General features: G+C 42.3%; 1 long non-coding RNA gene across 2 annotated transcripts in view; it reads right to left on the bottom strand.

Annotated features, from left to right (window-relative positions):
• The window catches only part of LOC122877563, a 31,427-nt gene extending 19,096 nt beyond the window's left edge, over positions 1-12,331 (bottom strand). Inside the window, exon 1 of one of the 2 annotated variants that reach the window (XR_006378281.1) lies at positions 11,502-12,331. This is a non-coding gene — a long non-coding RNA (uncharacterized LOC122877563). The remainder of the gene's footprint in view (positions 1-11,501) is intronic. The other variant, XR_006378280.1, reaches the window with a different exon arrangement.
• Between the last annotated feature and the right edge of the window lie 5,764 nt (positions 12,332-18,095).

The raw sequence follows: 18,095 nt of genomic DNA, 5'->3' as shown, positions 1-18,095 counted from the left end.
CAACAGCCAGTGTTGTAGTAGCAGATTAGAACAAGATTGCTTAAAAGTAAGGAGGAATAAGGTTCAAGTTGGGGTCAGGGAATTGACCAACACGTGGCAAAGAAGAGCCAAAGGATGATGATTATTATCATTTGGCTACATGATTGCCATTTAGATACCTGCGTTGGCTTGTCACTGTGTCTGTTTCATCGTTCAAATTTTTTTTTGCGGAGACTAAGTTCACATGTAATTGTGCTGTTCAAAGAATGATTTTATTGTGGCCATATGGATTCGTACATTGACAAGGTTTGTGTGTAGGGGGTGTCTTACAGCGCACTGATGAAACTGCTAACAGTGGTGACAGCCGCCATCGCGCACACACTTTTCGCCCATCTCATTTGTAGCATTACAGCTGCACAGATAAAGCACGAGGGTTAAGCAAATATTGTACAATGGCCAGGAAACAATGAACCATCCCCATCCCTCTCCTATCTCTCACACACACACTAAAGAATTGCTCAGAGTGTGCAAACTATGTGTGTGTGTGTGTGTGTGTGTGTGTGTGTGTGTGTATAAAAATGAGTAGCACTGCTTGTCCTCTTTATTACTGTGAACAGAACAGACAACCCTGCTCCCCTCCCATTCATTTTAATCTCTATTCTTAATGATAAACCTCCTCAGTCAAACTCTCGCTCCATCTGTACCCCTCCACCCGCACCCCTCCAGCCTGTTGTTGACCCTCCCCAAAACCCCAGTGAGGCAGCAACAGTGCTCCTTTGTTTGCCTGCCCCCCCCTTCTTGCCCCCTCGCCCTGCCCCGGACGATGCTGGTTGGCGGGGACGGAGGCATGCCTCAACAGGAACGTCGGAGGAGTGGAAGGGACGGAACAATGGATGAAGGGAGGGAGGAATAGGAGAAAAATATGTAGGGGGGGGGTCTTACAGTCATTTTTCAATAATTATTTCTCTCCTCTCATTCCTGTACTTTTCTGTCTATTCAGCATTATATGAGAGGGGCATCTCAGAATGTGTTTGTGGGGAGGGGGGGAGGTGAGTTTGGAGGGACTACACCCTCACTGAACCCACCGACTCCAGTTGACAGAGTTGAAGAAAGTTGTTTGCAAAGGACTATTTCTGTTTGGACTAGGAAGCTAAACACCAAAGTAAAGATGGAGAAGAGAAAAAAAAACTGACTCTAGATTTTTATTTCTGCTCTGAAAGAACAAACACTTTAAAAAAACAAAAAAACAGCTCTATTCCTTTGGCTTTTACATTTACATGGCGCAGAAATAATGTGCATGATATTCCAACAGGCTATTTGCAAAAATAGCCTTTAAGTACACAACTTGTAATTTCTCATTTATGCAAAGAAAATACTGGACCTGCCCATTGAGGTTAGTCAAGACATAATTTTAGCTGTTTCATTCTAGTACCACTGCTAGTGCGGCAAACCCAGCTCCCTAATAGCATAAATACTGCTCTTGTAATGGTGCCTGGGGCATGTCTCATTTGGAAGTGAGGTAGACAGCACTGTAATGCAGTGCCTTTTCCTCTTAGCCAAAAACACACATGCACACACACACACACACACACACGCCGTGGCAGCTCCGAGGCAATCGGATCATTAACCCCAACTAATCTACAAACATTATGTTTATAGAAAATGCCTGTCCAACTTAGTCGCCCGCACAGCCAAGCCATGCTAATTCATTCCGAGTGTGTGTGTGTGTGCGTGTGTGTAAGTGTGATATGGTGTATTTGTGAGCTATGATGACGTGTGTGTCAGCACTGCTGTGTGTGTCATGTCTCTCAGTATGCATGTATGTACACTTGGGTGTCATGGCTGCCTGTGTCTACAGTGTCTGCTGTGACAGACACAGAGAGAACATGACAGAGACAGCGAAGGAGTGTGTGATTGTCAATGTGTGTGTGTGTGTGTGTGTGTGTGTGTGTGTGTGTGTGTGTGTGTGAGTGAGAGAATGTGTGGTGTGACTGCCAGTGATGCAGCACGCAGCCTTGATCTAGACTTCTGCCTCTCTCGGACACCCCACTGTGTCTGCTTCATCAATCAATAGGACAGATGAAGACAGACTCCTGCTGCGCTGTGCAGAAAAACGGGAGCTTGCGTGCATGAGTTTCTGCATGTAAGGAGGCTAGAATACCCTCGGGGAGAATGTGGCAGACATGATGCAAACCTTCAAGGTTTCCTGCCCACACAGAGATCATCCGCACCAGATTTGCTTTCTTGTACCAACAGAAAAAAGTCTGACTCCATTTGATAGATGATTGGCATAGACCGATATATTTGCCAGTGTATTAACCCTAACCTCCTACAACCTCTTCCACACCTCAAAAAGATGTAACAAAGAAAAATATTGGAGTCTTTACATTTTTGTGTTTCCGTGTAAGCAAAATTCAGTTCGATTCCATTATTTTTTTACCCTTTGAGGACTCTGGGTTGTTTGAAGCTGTGCAACTCATTTTGGAAGCATTTAATATCCACCAAAATCCCAATGAGATTGAAACTGCTTTGATACCACAAGTATTCTCCCTCTTCTACACTGTAATACCAGGCTAAAAAAACCCCAAAGAACACCTTTCCATTGGTCAGATGAGACTTTTACCCAGAATCCAGGAAAACTCAATTACACACACAACTGTAATTACTTGCTCCCTCACCCTCAACACACACAAACAGCTATTGATGTGTCTATCTACACTCCTTAAAACCCCAGCTATAAAAAACATCTCAAGGGCTTATTCAAAAGTCTTTATGAAAATGGTTTTAATATACCTTCAGGCACAGTCAAATGAAGTGGAAAATACTTAGAAGCTAAAAAAAACAAAACAAAAAAAAAAACACTTCCACAAGCAGGCGAGGCAGGATAAGTGAACTTCTGATATTTTCATTTTCTGAAATATTTAGTTAAAAAGCCTCTGAGGCTCTGAACACAGCTGTAAGAGAAACACCTAAAACTGCCATTCATAAGAGCGTGTGAAGGCTTAAGAGATCAAAAATAGCTTGTTGGGTGTCATCAAAACTCATCTACCTGGTATATTTACTCATTTACAAAGTAGGAAGGTACGCCCTTGGAAACATTATAAGCAACTGCATATTGTGACAAGATTAGTCACTGCAGTGTACCTTTGTGAGTCAGAATTAGCAGCAAGTTCAACTTGAGAAAAGCCGAGACTGAAAAAGTAAAGTGTTCCCATAGGTCACTATAATTCAGGGCACCCAATCTTAGAAAAAAACTTTTGTTAAATTTTTGCTAACCTTTTCAAAAATGTTGTTGCACTGGAAAGGCTTTGTCCCTGTATAGATGTAATTAAATCAATTATTCTACAGATTCAAAACACTTAACTATGTATAACAGTTCATACTATTTTCTATAACTAGTTATTATGGAGGAATGCTGGTGTGCTGTTAAAGAAACCTTTCATTTAAATCCCAAAGTCCATAGTATTTGAAGCCTGATTTGATAAAATGATCCCCTAAGTGCAGTGAAATCAAGACCTTAAAATCAATTTTACAATTTCTAGCAAAGTAATTAACACTCATATTGCAGACGTGCAGAAATAGTAGGAAGCTATATTTGTGTTTATTTTGTTACCGGGAAGGAGGAATGTGTCATTTCCTGGTGCTCCAAATGGCCAAGTGACTTGAATGCAAAGCCATTTCTCCCACAGCGCCTAAATCCTCCAGAACTGGTAATAGTCATTGGGGAGGTTTTTTTCTCCTCAGTATGCAGCAAGACCGTTGTGTTTGTTTTCAATGTAACTTGTGATATTTGGCTGGGGCTCAGTGCCCTCTTTGTTAGCCATTGTGTGGAGATGAATGGATCTCTGTGGATGCACTGTGTGAAACCACAGAAACACCTTTGAGACCATTAAACTGAATTTATATATATATATATATATATATATATATATATATATATATATATATATATATATATATATATATATAGATACACACACAGATAAAGTATTAACCCTTGATTTCTTGATTTAAGGTCAGTTCTACCATACTGTTACAATTCTGTATCACCACTGTATCACTTGCTTACTGAATTTCAAGTGTTATTTAGCTATCAAGTGTTGCAAATATATTTCTTCTTTTGTGGTATCCCGCATGTCTCAAGATGCATAAGTGATAGCACTGTGAAACTGGGGAACAAACAATGCCATAGTGCCACATTGTTCAAATTAGAAAAAAAGCTGTTAAAGAGTTTGATGGATTTCGCACACTAGCAATCATAGATTAGCAAAGATGCAAGCTGTGGCTGCAAAGCATTCTGGTTTATTGATGCCTCTGTAGAGAAATGAGCATTGCTTCCTCTTCTATGATTGATTTTTCTCTGCATGACTGTTGAACATCAGGCAGAGCTCTTGTTTGGATTTTGAGAGGCTCAAAACAAAACCAATTGTTTACTCAAAAAACAAAATGTGCTTCTACGTGATAATATTCTGAGAATAACAAACTACGTCACATTTATGTCATGCAAAGTAACTTACGGAAATGCAAAAAAATACATAGTGTAACGACAAAATGGGCAGAGAAATGTGATGTTTTAAAATAGTTCTAAAAATAGTATATAAGTGACTTAGGGTCAGGATTAAAAAAATACGCATAAATACGCAATTACTACAAAAACACAGTGCATGAAGTAAGTTGGCTGTATTCATTCGCTACCATAAAATTAAGTTATTGAAAAAAGAAAAATCCAGACATGAAATCCTGTGTCAGTTCCTAACCCCCGATGCCCTGATTGCATAGGCACATTGTGTGATTTGACATTGTACCGACGCCTGACACTCAGACAAAGGAGCTGGTGCAGGCCTCGAGGGGGCAGATGACAAACACTCCTAAACCATGGCCAGACATAATCCCCCTCACCTCCCGCCAAAACCCCACAACAAACGCACAGCGGAGGGGGACTTATTCAGAGCATATTAGGGAGGTGAAGGAGGCCAGGCACTGAGGGACTCTCCCCACTTGGCTATCCTAATCATCTGAGACAACCCCTTCAGAGGCATACCCCCACCCAATCCCCTTCCCGCCTACAAACTCCACTCCACCCCCCAACGCATGACCCAGACACATCCAGGAGCGTATACAAGGGTGGGCGGCCATGAAGTGGAGAAGCAGCCCCCCCCGGGAGCTGTAGTTTAATTGTCCATCTTCTTGGTCCAAATTAAACAAGCTCGAGTGCATTCAAGTATCTACACACACACACCCCTCCCACCACCACCACCCCACTTTTAACAGACTGGCACGTTCCATAGAGCATGCCATTGATGCAGAATGATGAGCTAGACCCCATTGTCTCGTTATATTGTCTTCAATTAGGCAGGAGATGATGGGAGACAATGAGAGGAGCATTTGTAATCATGAGACTCCCAAACTCATGCTGGGAAACAGAACTTCATTATGCCCAATGGTCCCTCATCGACGATAAAGCCCACAATATGTGTGGTTCATCCTTAGGAAGTTTTCAAGCATAAATGGCTCGGAAAGAAGTGAGTCACCAGGAAATACTGTAGGGGGTTCTGAAACTGAAGACAACAACAGATATGGGTAGAGGCAGATCTTCTGTTATCTGCACTGCAAGTGAACAGCAGGTTTCAGTCTGAGAAATCGCATTCATCCTCTTATTGCATCTTCTGTGGACTTACCTGAACTCTCATCCTTTGCAAGTTTACCACCCTGGTATTTAAAGTTTTAAAAGAAGAACAAGAAGCTCAGTGCTTTTCTAAGCTAGTTTTTCCAGGGATGAATATACAAGCATAAAAATTGTAGCCATGATGGCTTTTCATCTTCCCCACATAAATCTTGTACAAGCTTAGCTCTGTGAGCAGAAGCTCTGGCAGCGCTGGTGTCAGCTCAGAACCATCTGTAGAAATTAGACTTCTTTAAGAAAGAGAAAGAAAAACTCGAGAGCGCATTATCTGCATTTACCTGGAGAGCGTTCAGCTGAGAAATGACTCTAACCCGACATCTTGCCAGCTTTGTTGCTCACCCGTCATTTAAATCACGTTCCACCGTAGCTGTTAGGCTTTGATAGAACCATCCGACCGGACAAATACAGCTTTCATAAAATTGTGCAAATTATTTCTTTCAACTGGGATCGCAGCAGTATTGTTCCCCCATCCCTGACCCCCCTACTCCGTCTTTCCTCTCTTCTCACGGCACAAAGAGCTAATCTGAGACGAACACTCGCACCAGTCTGACACATTGTCAAACCAAAACCAGGGTGATTTTTTTCTTTAAATCATGTAAGTGAAGCATGAGGTAAAAGCCATCATCCATGGAGGACAACAGAGGGGTTAGAGAAATAGCTGTGTATTTTCTCCCCATAGGGATTACATATTATGCTCCATTTTACCCATCTATCCGTTGGGTAATCCAGCTATTCTTCCACATGTACAGTATCAGAGAGGGACCAGATAGATACAGAAACGTTTTGGTTTTGCACATTTGCAGATGAAATCTGTCTGCAATGGGTGCCAGTAGGAAGGATATCCTTCAAGTCAAGCAGCCCTGGGGCCGAACAACCTATTCTGCAAGGCCCCGCTCCCTTATCTGATTCCAGCAGACAGGCCGAGATGATGGCCATGCCAGCCAGTGCCTTTGATTTTTTTTTTTAAGTATATCCCTTTGCTTTTTTTAAGTATATCCCTTTGCTTTCACACTGCTTTATTGATTGCCGACAGACCTCATTGTGTTCCTCTGCTAAAAGAGCGCTTCGAGAATGCTCTATTTGTAATGTGATCACCCAGATGAGGATGGCAGAGAGGTGGATATACACTAATTTCCCCCCCCCCAGTCTCCAGCATCGTCTATGGTTATTCTTGTGGATCGCCCCTGTCGAGTTTCTTATTGCCTGAGGCACAGTTGACTTCCCCCTTTCCCTGACATTTTTTTTTGTATAAAACCGGGAGGGGTCATGATATAATCCACACTTAAGCGTCACTTTTTATGAAGAACAATAGCTAAGGCTGGTGACCTAAAGAGGTAGTAAAATTTGATAACTACATTTAACATCCACCAAAAGACAAGCACTCATTATTCACCCATTTGCAACAGGGTTAAATGATATTAAACACATACTACAAAAGCAGTCTGGTCGATGCTTAGTGTATTTCTACAGGACCTTTTAGCAGCATCGATTTTCAGTTCAGCCATGATTGTTTTTGACCACATGCTTAATGTAAAATGGGCTCAGGGACCTCTGTGGACCCGACGCATTCCTCTGTGCTGAACAGCACAACGTAACAGTACAGAGTAGGGAGCATCTGCCTCGTCACTCCACCCAGATGGCAGCAGAAAGTATTTAAATTGGTTCATTAACCTTACAGTGCTTTAACCACTGGGCCATGCAGAGGGCTCGTTCCATCCGGGTTTTCTTGAATTTTATTAACGCCCATTAATAGAATCGGGAAACTTTCGCTAATGGCCTGAGGTGGTTCGCTGTGGTGTTATCAAACACTGTAGTAATTATACATGACATCCCTCTGATTAACACTCCTGTGATTATTGCACCATGTCAGATCTTCTTTTTTCCCCCCATTTAATGACAGTCATCCATTTTCTTGGTGAGAAAATATTTCAGGAGGAAGAAAAAAAAAAAAAAAGGCGAGTGATAGGTTGTGATATTGTCACAACTCACCCCCACCCCAACAAGCAGGGTCGGATCTTTAACCCCTGACAATAGAATGGCATTAAGAAAAAGAAGCAGGGGGGTGAAAATGTGAAAAGGATCTGTGTTTTCATACGTTTCCCTCCGGTGCTTGCAGAGTGTGTGATAAATTAGCTTGCACTGTGTGTCTGTGTGTGAGCTGCCAGCAGTGAGGGCTTGCACCTGGAGCAGGGAGGAGCATGCGAGGGGTCAAGGGTCACCTCGCAGGCTAAAAAGAATTGGAGTACTCCCTCTTCCTCAGAAGGCCAGACAACCCCTGCGGCTGCATCGCACAACATGTGCCTTTCATGCACCCCTTCCTTCACTTTCCTTCTCTCCTTCGTCTCTCGTTCACCTCCTTTTCTTTTCTCCTTTGGAAAGGCGCAGTAATCCATAATCCACTCAACTATCAGCAGCTCAATTATCCCTCCCGTTCGTACATTTTCTCCCCTTGGATGGAGATTCAAAAACAATTAACCTCTTCACGGCTGGGGACTTTTCCCAGGAAAGGGCACGGTGGTAATTGAATGACTCCACCATTTACATTCCTGACCATGACTTCACTTCTTCACGCATAAATCTGGTTACCGAAAAACCTAATCTGTGGCTTTGTGATTGTCCAATGTCATTATCATGGATGTTGTGTTATCATGCTATGAAGACAATATTTTACTTCAAGCAGGATTTAACAGGACAATTTGGTAATGTTTACATAACACCCTTTTGACCTACTTAAACCTTAATAGATTTACATCATTTGTACTCAAATATGTTGACAGATTAGTGATTTAGAAAATGATGCCTTCATAGAACCTAAAATAACAATAATTCTCATGTCAAACTCAGTAGACAGTGCTATCCTATAAACTGGTACAACTGGACTATTTCACACCAAGTGTCTATAAGCTATGGTGCATCCCCCCACAGCCTCAGCCTTCAATAAAATGTTCTCTTCTCCCCCTTCGTTATGGAGGGGCCTCCTATTCATCTCCAGGTAGAAAGCCTCAAAGTGTAGGAGGGATGAACAGCTTGTTGCACCCATTGAGCTTTTTATTACTTCCCCCTTAAAAGGGTGGTGGCAGAGGAAGAGACATCCTCAATCTCCTTGATGCCACGATACACACAGTCAGCTTTCAAAAAACACACACAAGCAAGTGGCAGGATTTCGGCCGAAGCTCTGTGTAAATTCTAACAACACTTGTTCTTCAAAACATCATATCTGAGAAGATTATATGGCTGAGGGCACAAATAGAGCCCATTCCTGTTGTTAGGGGATAATCTTCTAACAAACAAGTTCATCAAAAATGGACATCGTTGAGAAAAAAAAAAAAACAACCCAGAATACACAATAAAAATGATTAGGCTCATTGGACTAGAAACAGAAAAACATTATATACAACTCAACGTGTTCTGTTATTCACTGTGTTGTCAAGCAAAGATGTCGAACAAAGACTCCAGTCCAACCAGCCATTTTCCATAAAGCAAGCTAGTTTATTATCTAGCTAACCCAGCAGCAGCCAAATGATGTAATCCCTAACCAACACACATCGAGAAAACAAAGACATGTACTCCTCAAAAGGAAGACACTCTTGAAGATGAATTTGTCTGTCAGAGAAATACACATATCGAAGCATTTTTAGCAACTCCCACCTCTAATTAGTGTTTTGTATTTCCTTTTGCTCGACTTCAGAAGCCACCTCGACTTACGCCCCAACTCAAAGACACCCACCGTCAGAGTCGAGGTGCGACAGACTGCAGCTGAGGGCCTCATTTACAACCTCCAGTACAGTAAAAATGGAATCTTCAAGCAGGAAATATGTTTTATGTTTATTTTTGAAGCTCAAAAGATTCAACTCCCATTCATTAATAATGGGGTAATGTTGTTTTATTGACCCTAATCCTTTTGAACGCCAAGATCAAGACTCAGGTTTAATATCATCACACTGGAAAAACTTAAAACAGGGAAAACATGAAGCTTCAGAGCCTCCTGTATGTGGTACAGAAAAATTCCGAACAGTGATGTATCCTAGTGCAATTAATGTAAATGCTTTTAAAAAGAGCCAAGTAGCACAGCACATAAACCCCAGCTTTTTAAACAAAATAGAAAAATAAAATAACTACAGGCGTGGTACGCCATACCTATATTCTTACAGATGCTCGCCAGAACAGCATAGCTGAAATATCACACTCTCTCACACACACACACACACACACACACACACAGACAGAATAAGTCTTTGATGTTTCCTCATGAGTGTGTGTATTGCAGCTGTGTGAGTCACCCACACTCCATCCAAGATCCATATAAGCTACACAGCGGCAGCAACAGTAGCAGTAGTGATTAAACTGCAACCCTGTACCACACACACACACAGACACACATACAAACTCACAAACAACATAGCGTGTCTTGATTGTGGATGGAGAAATGGCAAAGAGGCAGAGGCACCGGGAGGGCCAGCCAGGCCAGCATAGGGACAAAAAAAAAAAGAGAAGGAGAAGAAGAAGAAAAACTAAAACAACTGGCTGTGCTCCAGACAGACTGGAACTTCTCTTGATCATTATGTCTAGCGTTCAGGTGTCTGGGCTCGGGCCGACTGTAGGCGGCAGTTAGGTTGAGGGTGGTGGGAGGATTGGGGGGGTGAGTGTAGATAACACAGCAGCCAAACAAAGAGGGAATAAGAGGGCTGCCTACATACCACCAGCATCAAGGAAGGGAGGGTGGGAGGTGAGGGAGGGAGCAACAAGAAGAAAAGAGGAGGATTATAAAATTTTGATTTGACAATCCTTCGCCAAAGTGACTTTCTGTATCGGTTTGCTTTTTCTTTTCATTTCCCCTCCCTTCTCGATCCTCCAAAGCGCGGCCTCAGAGAATGGGGCAGACAGATTTTATAGGTCCTAATTAAAGCCATCTGAAGCCTTTCAAAACATCAAATGGCCCCAGTCCCCTGCTCTTTCCCTCTGATTGTGCAGAAATCACAGAAAATCAGAGGGCACCCATTTTTGCTTTGACTCCCACATGTACATATATGCACCCCCTCCCTCCCTCCTCCCCTGACCCCACTACCCCCTGATTTCCAGTCAATGAAAGGCTTCAGTGAATGACATGACCTCATAGTGTGTCTGTCAAATTCACTGGAATTTGACATAAATGCTTGTTTGGTGGAGCAACTAATTTCTGGGGGAAAAAAATAAGCATTTCAGTTTAACTCTCTTTCTCTGAGCCTGACCTGAGTCTAAACTTAAGTGTCGTTTTTTTGTTTTGTTTTTTTTGCCAAATCCAGCATTGGAAATGTCACATAAGGTTATTGAAGATCCACCCTTATCCCGTCTAGCGGTTTGAAGTGAAGTGCAGCCCTGTTTTAGTGCGCTTCAAGTATTTTTTTCTCTCTCGTACCCCCCCTCCTCCCCTAATTGTCCCCATTGAGCCGTGTGGACCGCTTGCACAGCCTGCCTGGCTGGGGTCAGCGGGTTTACCGTGTGCTTTTTATCTATATTTCATGCTATGGCGCTACGCGAAGACAGCCACACATCCACAAAGAAAAGACTCACATAGAATGTCGACAGGGCAAAATTAACTCCGAGATCATTCAAGCATCAAGTAAAGCCAATTATGTTTAGCGATAAAAGCATATAAAGCGTTTTTAAATGTTTAATTCTCCTTTGAATGTAGCCTAAACAAAAAGGACAGAAAACATACGCCGTAAAAGTGACTCATGCAGTCATAAATACACATTTTAAACTTAAGTCGACTACATAATAAATAAAACTACTACTTTCCGGAATTTTAGCGATAAATAAGCGATTAGAAGAGGAAAAAAATATAACGTCGCCTACTTACGATTCATTTCAATAACTTCTGGGCGTTATTGTCTCGCCCCTGCGCCTCTCCGGTCGTTTGGAGACGGAAAAAAGTCTGTTCCTCCGGCGAAGCAGGGTCATTCTCATCGAAAGGATGGTCAGCTTCATCTGATGGCGATAAAGTTTGCATAAGATAACACCTGGTTAATTCTGCTGAGGACAGTGGACGTCCGATTCCGCCGGTGTCAGGTCTTCAGTGATGCCTGCACTCGCCGGGATTGAGCGCTGAGAGGAGTGGGAGCGCACAGAAAGGCGTCATGTGAGCCGGGTAGAGGTGCGCCATTGGCCAGCCGGGGATAAGTATGATAAGGCTGCTCTGTGCGCCATTGGCCCAGAACGGGAGCGGAGGCGCCTCCTCATTTGGCTGTGCGCAAGAATGTGAGTGCAGCTCACTGTTCATAATTTTCTGCAGCCGGGGGAGGAGGGGGGGCAACAAATTGTTCCCAAGATCTTCTGTTTTTTTGTCATCGACGCACAGAGTTACACGGAGGGCAGCGAGGAGAAATGCACACATTCTGTTTCCTCTCTTTAAAAAGGAGGAATGAATGAAAATGTCTGATGAGTCTACACATCAACTTCGAGTGGCTGGCAAGTTGAAGATGTGGACACTTTAATCTAAGTGAGGCAAGATTTGATCTTTGATCGATTTCAGCATTATGATGCAGAGTAAAAATTACAAAATAAAGACTGAAAACGTTTTGAAGCAACATCTAAAAAGACAGCAATGGAGCCAGATGACATTGGCCAGATGATAATAATATCTTGTCAGTCAGTTGACCAGTGGTTTGTTTTTCAATTAATATTGCACTGATAACATTTCAAGTGTTTTACTGCACAACACATACCTGTATCTGATTTTAATGGCATGTAATAGATACACAACTGCCATGATATACACGATTACAAGAACAGAAATAAATCATCTAATTTCTGGCTCATATTGTTTGATTTGTTGTATTGTCTTCTTGGATAATTTGATTATGAACTGATGCAGGTGGATCAGGAATTGTATTAATAAGACACCTAACAAAGCAATCATCAAATGTAATGCAAGGAACAAGATCATGCCATTTTCACATGCTGATGATAAAAGCTGATAAAAAATCACCCTCCACAAAGCAAGAAAAACATCTTTGACACTAAAATGACACTACTATAAGACCCAACAGTCACCTTAAATCTCTGAAATGCTGTGACTTCATGTTGTCCTGGTGCTTTCCTACCATACTGTGGTTAGTGGTGCTAAGACCTAAACCAACCTTTAAAATAATCTTTTGATCCTAATAAGTTCCGAAGCTAATTCATTATTTAGGAGACAGGGAGCTAATTGAAAGGAAGGGATACAGCCTATAGGTGCTGTGGTGGGAGGTTACAGCAAGAAGATCTTTTGATATTCTCTTTTACATGTATAGAAACAAAGGGAGCATGATATGTTTTACATATTTATGCTTTTCTACCCTCTTTTGTGTTTCCACATTGATTTTCTACACAGTTGGACTTCACAGAGGGCACATAAAAGAACATTCCATCTCCGTCTCTCCCTGGTTCTCTGGAGTGTGGAGGCTGAGGAACTCAAGGTTCTGTATGGGTGGGAAATAGAGCGCATGTAATCTGGAGCGCGCATCTTCCCCTGCTCAGGCTGCGGCATTAAATCAATATTCCGCAAAGCTTTCTCTTGTTTTCACATTCACTTGACTGCTGCCGTGATGCGCCGCAAGGGTCGAGCAGCCGCTCCCCGATTTTTGTGGCACTTGCCCCCCTCCCTCTTCCTCCTTCACTTCACTTCACTTCACTTCACAGCAGACACCCTCATTTGGATGGCTCCAAGGCGATGCGCCCATTCCATTTGTCTTGTGCGTTAACAGGAGGCGGCAGGAATAAGGCAACGCGTTATCTCGACACAAAACATTATCTCCGCCTCGCTCCTCCAACACCGTGAAACAATGATTATTAACTGCTTGAGGAGGATGTACAGGGGTTTCGAGGCTTGTCGCCACACTTAAGGAACATGAAATGTATTTCACAACACGTGCCCTAAACTAGATTTTTGAATTTTTTGACTCAAGATAATACTTCCCCATTTCTTGCCACTTGTGAGTACTTTCAGTACTGGCTTGCCTGTCGCCCCAGGGGAGTATGGCTAACGGCATTATGACTGGACGTGTGACAGCAGCATTTTTACCCGAAACCAGCCCAGCACTTCCTTTTCAAGATTTAAAAGCCTGTCGTGCTGCATCATTCCGGTGTAAGATACTGGTTATGCATTCAAACACACACGCGCTCACTCACACCCCATCGTTATGAAAGCAAAACCCTGCCTCTGCAAAATGGGTCATATACTGCAGTCACTTTATCTCAGCAAATGTATTGTGCCTGTGTGAGTGGTAGACATGCGCATGTGTGATTACACATCAAAGGCAAGACTCCAATATTAGAGCATGGTTGTCTTCGCTGAAACAGGACTTGAGCAAGTCTAACCATTCGATGTTTCCGGGGGTTGCGAGCCTGTATGATGTAGTTAGCCCCAAGAGTAGAAACGTCACTCTTTCTTTAATGCATTTTAACAGCCAAGGGGAAGGTGCTCTCGCTCTAAAATAAACTCCAGTAGCGTCATTTTCATTCTACCGCAGTGCCCTGTATGCCTTATATGTCAGCGATTTCAAGCAAACATTTAAACACAGGATTTGCTCCGAACACAGAAAAACCATTCACCTTTGGTCCGTGTACGAAGATACACAGACAGGCTAATAGGCAGACACACACTTGCAGATTTTTATCCACTGTGGAGTGAATTTGAGCAGTGGGGTTCAAAGCCGTGCCAGTCAAAGAGGGAAGACAGCTCCGTGCCGCTGTCTTATAGACCTATCAATGTGCAAGCTAATCTGCAGTTCCAGTTCTATATTTAGACCAATGTTTTGTGAACACTTAGCATAATTCGCTGAGACGAAAGGAGCTTTTCGAAGCTGTTAACCTCACTCTTTAAAATTCATTTGGAGTTTTTCCGCTGCACATTCCAAAAACACCTGTTCTCGCCTTTGTCGTTCTATGAAATACTCACCATTTCAATGAGGAAATAGTTTGTTATGAATGGAGATTATGGTGCAGTGTGACTGTGAGAACATGCTGGATGTGAGGAGGTGGTTGATTCTCCCAACTACTCCCGACATAATTGGTATTAACTGAAATCAGTGCAAAAAACAGTATGAATTTAGGTTTAATAAGTGCCCTCACTGTCTCATACAGTATCACCCGATTTATCTCTGTAGTCATCATCTTCATTATGCTCATCTCCATCATCACATGATTTAACACCACATCCCACTGATCATGTCCATATGAATTTAAAGGAAGCAAATATTCCTGGAATAACACTACACCTGGTTATAATTCAGTCCCATTTATTATTATCCAGGGAGTACAGCCAGTTTAAGTCCTTGTGCGGAAGCTTGTGTGTGTGTATGTGTGTGTTTGTGTGTGAGTACCAAATGCTCTGATCTGGTCCAGGTGGGCCAGAGGGAGTTGGTCATACTAAAAGCCTTTACCTCCATCTGCTGTGTGGCTTGCACAAACACCCACATTTCCACACAAACACACAGACAAGATGGACTGTCTGGTTCAAAAGCCTGTCCCTTAAGCATTAAACGCTATATGCTTTGGCCACAGAAACATGCCACACTGGGGGCCCGCATGGCATCTGCCTCCCAGCTCCTGGAGCCAAGGCAATAGGCTGAGGGAGGGGCCTGGGGCCGAGATAAGCTTTTCCTCCCCTGGTCACTGCTACGCCATGGGGACCGGACAGGCCTGGAGCCTCAGCTGAGCACCGCTGATAATATCCACTTGAGTGTATTTGTGTGTGTGTGTGTGTGTGTGTGTGTGTGTGTGTGTGTGTGTGTGTGTGTGTGGTTGGATGGATGGATGGGTGTGTGTTGAGAAGGAGAGGCTCGGTTTAGGGGATGTGAGTGTGTGTGTTGGTGGGGTGGGAGCATTCAGGGATGCATGCACTTGCATGTTTGCCCAAATAGTCAAATATCACAGCTAAGACAAAAATGCCTGTCCCTGAAGTACTAAAAGTTGTACAGTTTGGTGCCAAATGTTCACAGAAGTGTGTACAGATTTCCTCATGAGGAATGCCTTTGCTTTCAGGTATCATAAATGGTACAACAAAAAACAAAACTTACAAAGACAAATAAATTAAATATGTGAATAATTAATTTAATCTAGAAGTGAACTCTGACATCTTGATTTTTCTTTAAATAATTTTCCAAAGTAAGTAGCCCTGTTTAAAAAATATCTTACATTGAGTGACATTGTGCTAATGATCTTATCTGCCTCGTTTCAATGTTGTTATTCTCACAAAAACCTGCATAAGAAACAAATGAAATAATCCAATTTGCGGATTGTCGTATTTCTTTTAAGGAAACAAAAATAAGTTAAGACAACAAAGTATGAAATCCCTGTTGGGCAGGGAAAGACAAAGCATGTAATAAGTACAGTACATTACATTTACTACATTTGACACTGACATGAAACAATGCTGCTTTCACAATGGCGCTCATTGTATTTTTTCATTCTTTGTATTTTTTTTCGCTGTACCCTCATTTGCAGTGTAAGATTAATTGCCATTCTGCTAACAGCAAATCAATCTGTTCTTGTTCACTCGCTCTAATTCATTGTTTATTTAACATGAGTGTAATCTAGTCCTTTGTCAAATGATAGAAAATGGCCCCTCTTTGTTCAGCAGCACTGACCTTATCATTTTAACTTGTCATATTAGAATACTCATTTACTCATCATGTTAAGAGTCGCCTCACGAAACGAGCCAGTGAGGCAAATTAAATTAATTCTACTTTTATACGTGTTGATGTTTCAAATAACATGACAAAAAGGTCTGGATGATGATAGAAACACTAATTGGTAAAAAGATGTTTTTGAGGTAATAATTCTTTATATTAAAATATAATATTACTATGATACTGCACAAGATGAGGACCAGGAAGGGGTTTTATGCACTATATAATATATGACAGTCTCTTTAACCACCACACCAGTATTTCTTAAATGTGTTATGTGTTAGCATCACCTAATCATTATCACATTGATTTTAGGAAGTAAATCTAATAATCAACCATAAATGATTAAAATCACTGCTCAGGAGGTCGGCAGCTTCTACTTTGCATGTTACATTTTGTTTTATTGGTCAGATGTAGTGGGAAATGTTGGGATTCTTTTCCATCACAAAACAAGGAAGAGGTCACTTTTGTTCCTTTGCAAAAAGAGCTGAAGCTTTGAGCGAGTGGAAAAAGTCACTTACAACATATTATCCTCTCAGTAAAGCCAAAGAGACAAACGTTGACTGGGGAAGCTCTTTTCTCTTTGTGGTAGGAAGCAACAGCGTCTATGGGAGGGTTCAGAGACAAACCACCACCAACAATACCAGTGTTGTGAGAAATACAGAGATATTAAGTTAGTTTAGGGGGCCTCTATTAAGCCTTGCACAATGAGTGTCTTATTCTCTATAAGGTTTATGTTTCAGCAGCAATTGCATCAAGTAAAATTCCTACACACTGATTACATTTAGTGATTCTCTGGTGTCCTGTCTGGAGGTCCAAGTTGTTTAATTACAATGCCCTGGGTGTGAATCCAGCCGGAGGTGTTTTTCATGTCATCCCTTATTTCCTGTTGCTCACCATTGTCAACCAAGGCAAAAATTAAAACAAGTCTCTCTTTTTTTACTGTGATAGTTGCTTTCATGAGTGAGACATGCAGATCTAACCATTGTAGAAGACCCACTTTTTATTACTGTGGATGCTTGCTGCTGCATTGTGTTTGATCCTTAGAGGAATTGCTTTGATGAAAAAAAACTTTTACTCACTTCCTGCTTATGGAAACTAACTGCCTTGAGTCAGTGAACTCTACTGCACACTTCTACTGCATATCAGTCAAGTAATAATAAGTATCTGCAATAAGATGCAGGATGGATGTGTGAAGGGACACTAGTTTTTGACAAAGGGTGCTAGTTTTTAACTCCAGGCAATTGTGTGATGAATTGTGGCTGCAGCCTGGTTGGGAGAGCTGCCGTGTTAAATGAAGAAAAGTGAACATGGTGTAACATACCGTAGCTTGTCGTGTGTGTAACCCTCAGAGTTAAAGCATGTGTTTTGACAGGGGGAGAGAGAGAGAGAGAGAGAGAGAGAGAGAGCAAGAGAGAGACAGACATAGAGAGAAATGTCCAGAGATCCAGGTCAGCTGTGAGGCCTCAGCTGGAGTGGAGAGCTACACCTGTCGACGCCCGGGGGCCTCTCTCTCTCTTTCTCTCTGTTGTCTTTCTGTCTCTCTCTTTTTGTCCAGCTGGACATGCAGGAGCCTCTCAGCCCCCCACCCAGCCTCCACCTCCCGGATCCAGGCCAGTTCAGCCCAGCCATGCGTGGCCATCTCTGGGAATTCATTCCGCATGCTTCCTGTTCATTGCATCCACTCCTCTCTCTCTCTTCTTTCTCTATCTGTCACTCCACCCCCCTCATCTACATGTCTTCCTCTTTACTATCTGTCCCATAAACCATCTCTATTTTCTCAC

This window comes from Siniperca chuatsi, linkage group LG6, assembly GCF_020085105.1.
Source record: "Siniperca chuatsi isolate FFG_IHB_CAS linkage group LG6, ASM2008510v1, whole genome shotgun sequence".
NCBI classification, from domain to species: Eukaryota; Metazoa; Chordata; class Actinopteri; order Centrarchiformes; family Sinipercidae; genus Siniperca; species Siniperca chuatsi.
Note: the sequence above shows the minus strand (reverse complement) of the source record. Positions and strands in the feature narration are given on the sequence as shown.